We start from the raw sequence: 6,673 nt of genomic DNA, 5'->3' as shown, positions 1-6,673 counted from the left end.
TGGGAACAGGAACAATGGTGGCCCTCTTGAAGCATGTGGGAACAGCAGACTGGGATAAGGATTGATTGAATATGTCCGTCAACGCACCAGCCAGCTGGTCTGCGCATACTGAGCCGTTGAATTGCGACTCTACTTTGTCTCTATACTGACGCTTAGCTTGTTTGATTGCTTTGCTGAGGGAATAGCTACACTGTTTGTATTCGGCCATGTTTCCGGTCACCTTGCCCTGATTAAAAGCAGTGGTTCGCGCTTTCAGTTTCACGCGAATGCTGCCATCAATCCACGGTTTCTGGTTTGGGAATGTTTTAATCGTTGCTATGGGGAACGACATCTTCAATCCACTTTCTAATGAACTCGCTCACCGAATCAGCGTATTCGTCAATGTTGTTGTTGGACGCAGTGTCTTCCTGTGTGTGTGTGTGTGTGTGTGTGCGTTCCAGGGATGCCAAGGCGTGTGTGATCCACGGGACAGACCTGAAGGATCTGTCTCAGGACCAGATGGATGAGATCCTGAGGAACCACACTGAGATTGTGTTCGCCAGACCTCCCCCAGCAGAAACTCATCATCGTGGAGGGCTGCCAGAGACAGGTGAGCGGCGCACGCACGTACACACACACGCACGCACGCATACGCGCCGCACACACGCGCACACACACACACACACACACACACACACACACACACACACACACACACACACACACACACACACACACACACACACACACACACACACACACACACACACACACACACAGAGACAGTCATGCAATGTGCACACACACATGCACACAACCAGACACGTCTGGCTTCCTTGACATGAAAGGACTTTGAAGTGTAGAAATCTGAAGAAACAGATTCTCCACGACAGATTCTCATACAGTAGTAGATAGAATTTGAAGGCTTTTTCTAGGAGCTTTCAACATTTCCACTAACCTGTCTTTCAGGGTGCCATCGTGGCTGTGACTGTTGATGGTGTGAACGACTCTCCGCCCTGAAGAAGGCGACATAGTGCCATGGGGATCTCCGGCTCAGGCGTCCCAAACAAGCCGCTGACATGATCCTGCTGGGCAGTAACTGCCTCCATCGTCACCGGGTGGAAGGGTGAGGACAGAGGGAGGGAGGGAGGAGGAAGGAAGGAGTGAGGGAAGGTAAGGAAGGAGGAAGGAAGGAGTGAGGAAAGAAGGGAAGGAGGGAGGAAAAGAAGGAAGGAGGGAGGAAAGCGAGAAAAGCAGGAGGAAGGTAGGAGGGAAAGGAGACATACAGATGCAGGATCTTAATTTGATCACACTGTTGCAGGAGAACTTTTCTGCAGCGCAAAAGTAAGTGAAATTTATTATATATATATATTTTTAAGGCTTCTGAAGTTTGTAATTTCCACGTTGAAATGTCAGACTTGATTTTCCCATACGAGAAATGTACCAACCCTACAAAAATGCCCATTAATTATAATCCACACAATAATTCACATTTCCTGTTGCTGCTGGATTATTTTCCTGCTGTAGCAAACTGGCTCAGATTAAATCCTACATCTGTATGCAGGATGAAACTGAAGGAGAGAAGGGGGTGGTGTGAATGACAGGTAAGCTTTTTCTCTTGTGACCCTCCAGGACGTCTGATCTTTGACAACCTGAAGAGTCATTACCTACACCTGACCAGTAACATCCCTGAGATCACCCCCTTCCTCTTCTTCATCCTGGTCAACATCCCTGCCTCTAGGGACCATCACCATCCTCTGCATCGACCTGGGAACCCGACATGGTGACACACACACACACACACACACACACACACACACACACACACACACACACACACACACACACACACACACACACACACACACACACACACACACACACACACACGCATGCATGGCACATACACAGGCAAATTGGTTTGTTCAAGTTATACAATTTCAAATCAAATCAAGTTGCATTCGTCACATGCCCCGAATACAACAGGTGCTAGTAGTGAAATGCTTACTTACCAACAATGCAATTTTAAGAAAGTGCCCCAAAAGTAAGAGAGATCATTAATGAATTAACAAATAATGAATTTTATACAGGAGGTACAGCGGTAAACATACAGGAGGTACCAGTACAGAGTCAATTTTGTACAGGAGGGTACCAGTACAGAGTCAATGTGGAGGTTATATACAGGAGGTACCAGTACAGAGTCAATGTGGAGGCTATATACAGGAAGGTACCAGTACAGAGTCAATGTGGAGGCTATATACAGGGGTACCGGTACAGGGGTCAATGTGGAGACTATATACAGGAGGTACCAGTACAGAGTCAATGTGGAGACTATATACAGGAGGTACAGTACAGAGTCAATGTGGAACTACAGAGTCAATGAGGAGGTTATATACAGGAGGTACCAGTACAGAGTCAATGTGGAGCTTTATAGGAGGTACCAGTACAGAGTCAATGTGGAGGTTATACCACAGGAGGTACCAGTACAGAGTCAATGTGGAGGCTATATACAGGAGGTACCAGTACAGAGTCAATGTAGGTTATATACAGGAGGTAGTACAGAGTCAATGTGGAGACTATAGCAGGAGGTACCAGTACAAAGTCAATGAGAGTTATATACAGGAAGTACCAGTACAGAGTCAATGGGAGTTATATACAGGAGGTACCAGTACAGAGTCAATGTAGGTTATATACAGGAGGTACCAAATTCAGAATAAGTATGCAGAGCTCTGCCACAGGAGGTACCAGTACAAGTCAATGAGGAGGTTATATACAGGAGGTACCAGTACAGAGTCAATGAGGGAGGTTATATACAGGAGGTACCAGTACAGAGTCAATGTGGGGTTATATACAGGAGGTACCAGTACAGAGTCAATGTGGAGGCTTTATGGGAGGTACTAGTACAGAGTTAATGTGGAGGCTTTATACAGGAGGGTACCAGTACAGAGTCAATATGGAGGCTATATACAAGGTACCAGTACAGAGTCAATATGAGGCTATATACAGAGGTACCAGTACAGTCAATGTGGAGGTTATATACAGGAGGTACCAGTACAGAGTCAATGTGGAGGCTTTATACAGGAGGTACAGGGGAGCTTTACCAGTACAGAGTCAATGTGGAGGCTTTATACAGGAGGTACCAGTACAGAGTCAATGTGGAGGTTATATACAGGAGGTACCAGTACAGAGTCAATGTGGAGGCTTTATACAGGAGGTACCAGTACAGAGTCAATGTGGAGGCTTTATACAGGAGGTACCAGTACAGAGTCAATGTGGAGGCTATATACAGGGGTACCAGTACAGGGTCAATGTGGAGGCTATATACAGGAGGTACCAGTACAGAGTCAATGTGGAGGTTATATACAGGAGGTCCAGTACAGAGTCAATGTGAGGCTATATACAGGGGTACCAGTACAGAGTCAATGTGGAGGCTATATACTGGGGGTACCAGTGTACAGAGTCAATGTGGAGGCTATATACAGGGGGTACCAGTACAGAGTCAATGTGGGAGGTTATATACAGGGTACCGGTACAGAGTCAATGTGTGGAACACGTGGCCCAGGTAATTCAGGTAATATGTAGAGTTATTAAGTGACTATGCATAGATAGTAACAGAGTAGCAGCAGCGTAGCAGAGGGGTGGGGGGGGGCAATACAAATAGTCTGCGTAGCCATTTGATTAGATGTTCAGGAGTCTTATGGCTGTGGGGTAAAGCTGTTTAGAAGCCTCTTGGACCTAGACTTTGGTGCTCAGTACCGCTTACATTTACATTTTACATTTAAGTCATTTAGCAGACACCTTTATCCAGAGCGACTTACAAATTGGTGCATTCACCTTATGACGATCCAGTGGAACAGCCACCTTTACAATAGTGCATCTACATCTTTTAAGGGGGGTGAGAAGGATTACTTTATCCTATCCTAGGTATTCCCTTAAATAGGTGGGGCTTCAGGTGTCTCAAGGTGGTGATTGACTCACTGTTCCTCTGCTTGCCATTCGGTAGCAGAGAGGACAGACTATGACTGGGGTGGCTGGAGTCTTTGACAATTTTTAGGGTCTTCTGACACTGCCTGATACAGAGGTCGAGGATGGCAGGAAGTCATTGGCCCCGTGATGTACCGTACGCACTACTCCTTCTGTTGTGCCTTGCGGTTATTTAGGCTTTGCCTGGTAGTCTCGTGTCACTGGGCAGCTCTTGGCTGTGCTTCTCAGGATCTGTAATAGTTTGCGAGCCCTGCCACATCCGGGCCGTATGTTGGAGCCGTGTAGTACGATTCGATGTTCGTCCTGTATTTCCGCTTGCCTGTTTGATGGTTTGTCTGAGGGCATAGCGGGATTTCCGGGTTAGAGTCCCGCTCCTTGAAAGCGGCAGCTCTACCCTTTAGCTCAGTGCAAATGTTGCCTGTAATCCATGGCTTCTGGTTGGGGTATGTACGTAATTTGAGGTCAGTTGTCTCATCCAAGTGTGTGCTTTGGTCTGTTGTCCTTTGCACCACAAAGAGAGTCAGTCTATTGTAATGTGTATTGACATCCACCGTCTTCTCCTAACCCTACTGTATGCCTACAGGTGCCAGCGATCTCCCTGGCCTACGAGGCAGCAGAGAGTGACATTATGAAGAGACAGCCCAGGAACCCAGCCAGGGACAAACTGGTGAACGAGAGGCTGATCAGTATCGCCTACGGACAGATTGGTGGGTTTTTAAAAGTCTATCCCTGTGTTCCGGTCGTTAGTCTGCGGTGGATTGACTCCCGGCCTAATTCTAATTCTAGTTCTATAGGCAGGGTAAATAAAGCGAAGACATCTTCCTCCCTCTGCTTCTGTAGGGATGATCCAGGCTCTGGAGGGTTCTTCCCACTTTGTGATCCTGGCAGAGAAATGCTTCCTTCCTTTATTGGCGGCACTAGATAAACTGGACGACCGCTCCAACAACGACCTAGAGGATAGCTGGTTTGACAGCAATGGGTACGCGACTCTTTCTCTCTTTTTTGTTGTTGTTTTAAATATATATATTTTTAACTATTTTTCCTTTCTCTCGTCTTTACTCACTCTTACCTTTTTTTTTTACCCCTCTGTCATCTTATTTTCTTTCATCCAGTCCTCATTAGTTTCATTAAATGAATTGCTCTCTGAGTCGTCACCACAGCTTTCCACTTAGTCATCACCACAACGTTCCACTTAGTCATCACCACAACGTTCCACTAGTCATCACCACAACGTTCCACTTAGTCACCTCTACATTTACATTACATTTAAGTCATTTAGTGACGCTCTTATCCAGAGCGACTTACAAATTGGTGCATACACACTTATGACATCCAGTGGAACAGCCACTTTACAATAGTGCATCTAAATCTTTTTTAGGGGGGAGGGATTACTTACCCTATCCTAGGTATTCCTTGAAGAGGTGGGGGTTTCAGGTGTCTCCGGAAGGTGGTGATTGACTCCACGTCCTGGCGTCGTGAGGGAGTTTGTTCCACCATTGGGGGCCAGAGCAGCGAACAGTTTTGACTGGGCTGAGCGGGAACTGTACTTCCTCAGTGGTAGGGAGGCGAGCAGGCCAGAGGTGGATGAACGCAGTGCCCTTGTTTGGGTGTAGGGCCTGATCAGAGCCTGGAGGTACTGAGGTGCCGTTCCCCTCACAGCTCCGCAGGCAAGCACCATGGTCTTGTAGCGGATGCGAGCTTCAACTGGAAGCCAGTGGAGAGAGCGGAGGAGCGGGGTGACGTGAAAGAACAGGAAGGTCGAACAGACGGCTGCGGCGTTCTGGATGAGTTGTAGGGGTTTAATGGCACAGGCAGGGAGCCCAGCCAACAGCGAGTTGCAGTAATCCAGACGGGAGATGACAAGTGCCTGGATTAGGACCTGCGCCGCTTCCTGTGTTAGGCAGGGTCGTACTCTGCGGATGTTGTAGAGCATGAACCTACAGGAACGGGACACCGCCTTGATGTTAGTTGAGAACGACAGGGTGTTGTCCAGGATCACGCCTGGTTCTTAGCGCTCTGGGGAGGAGGACACACGGAGTTGTCAACCATGATGGCGAGATCATGGAACGGGCAGTCCTTCCCCTTCGGGAGGAAGAGGAGCTCCGTCTTGCTGAGGTTCAGCTTGAGGTGATCCGTCATCCACACATGATATGTCTGCCAGACATGCAGAGATGCGATTCGCCACCTGGTCATCAGAAGGGGAAAGGAGAAGATTAATTGTGTGTCGTCTGCATAGCAATGATAGGAGAGACCATGTGAGGTTATGACAGAGCCAAAGTGACTTGGTGTATAGCGAGAATAAGAGAGGGCCTGTGAACAGAGCCCTGGGGACACCAGTGGTGAGCGCGTGGTGAGGAGACAGATTCTCGCCACGCCACCTGGTAGGAGCGACCTGTCAGGTAGGACGCAATCCAAGCGTGGGCCGCGCCGAGATGCCCAACTCGGAGAGGGTGGAGAGGAGGATCTGATGGTTCACAGTATCGAAGGCAGCCGATAGGTCTAGAAGGATGAGAGCAGAGGAGAGAGAGTTAGCTTTAGCAGTGCGGGAGCGCCTCCGTGATACAGAGAAGAGCATTCTCAGTTGAATGACTAGTCTTGAAACCTGACTGATTAGGATCAAGTAGGTCATTCTGAGAGAGATAGCGGTAGAGCTGGCCAAGGATGGCACGCTCAAGAGTTTTGGAGAGAAAAGAGAAAGGGATACTGGTCT

At 48.1% G+C, this 6,673-nt stretch overlaps 1 pseudogene; it reads left to right on the top strand.

Moving 5' to 3' along the window:
* Positions 1 to 15: 15 nt before the first annotated feature.
* Positions 16 to 4,942, top strand: LOC127926188 (sodium/potassium-transporting ATPase subunit alpha-3-like; annotated as a pseudogene).
* Positions 4,943 to 6,673: the final 1,731 nt, after the last annotated feature.

Source organism: Oncorhynchus keta, unplaced genomic scaffold (genome assembly GCF_023373465.1).
Source record: "Oncorhynchus keta strain PuntledgeMale-10-30-2019 unplaced genomic scaffold, Oket_V2 Un_contig_709_pilon_pilon, whole genome shotgun sequence".
NCBI classification, from domain to species: domain Eukaryota; kingdom Metazoa; phylum Chordata; class Actinopteri; order Salmoniformes; family Salmonidae; genus Oncorhynchus; species Oncorhynchus keta.
The sequence above is the reverse complement of the archived record's forward strand: the minus strand, read 5'-3'. Positions and strand labels throughout refer to the sequence as shown.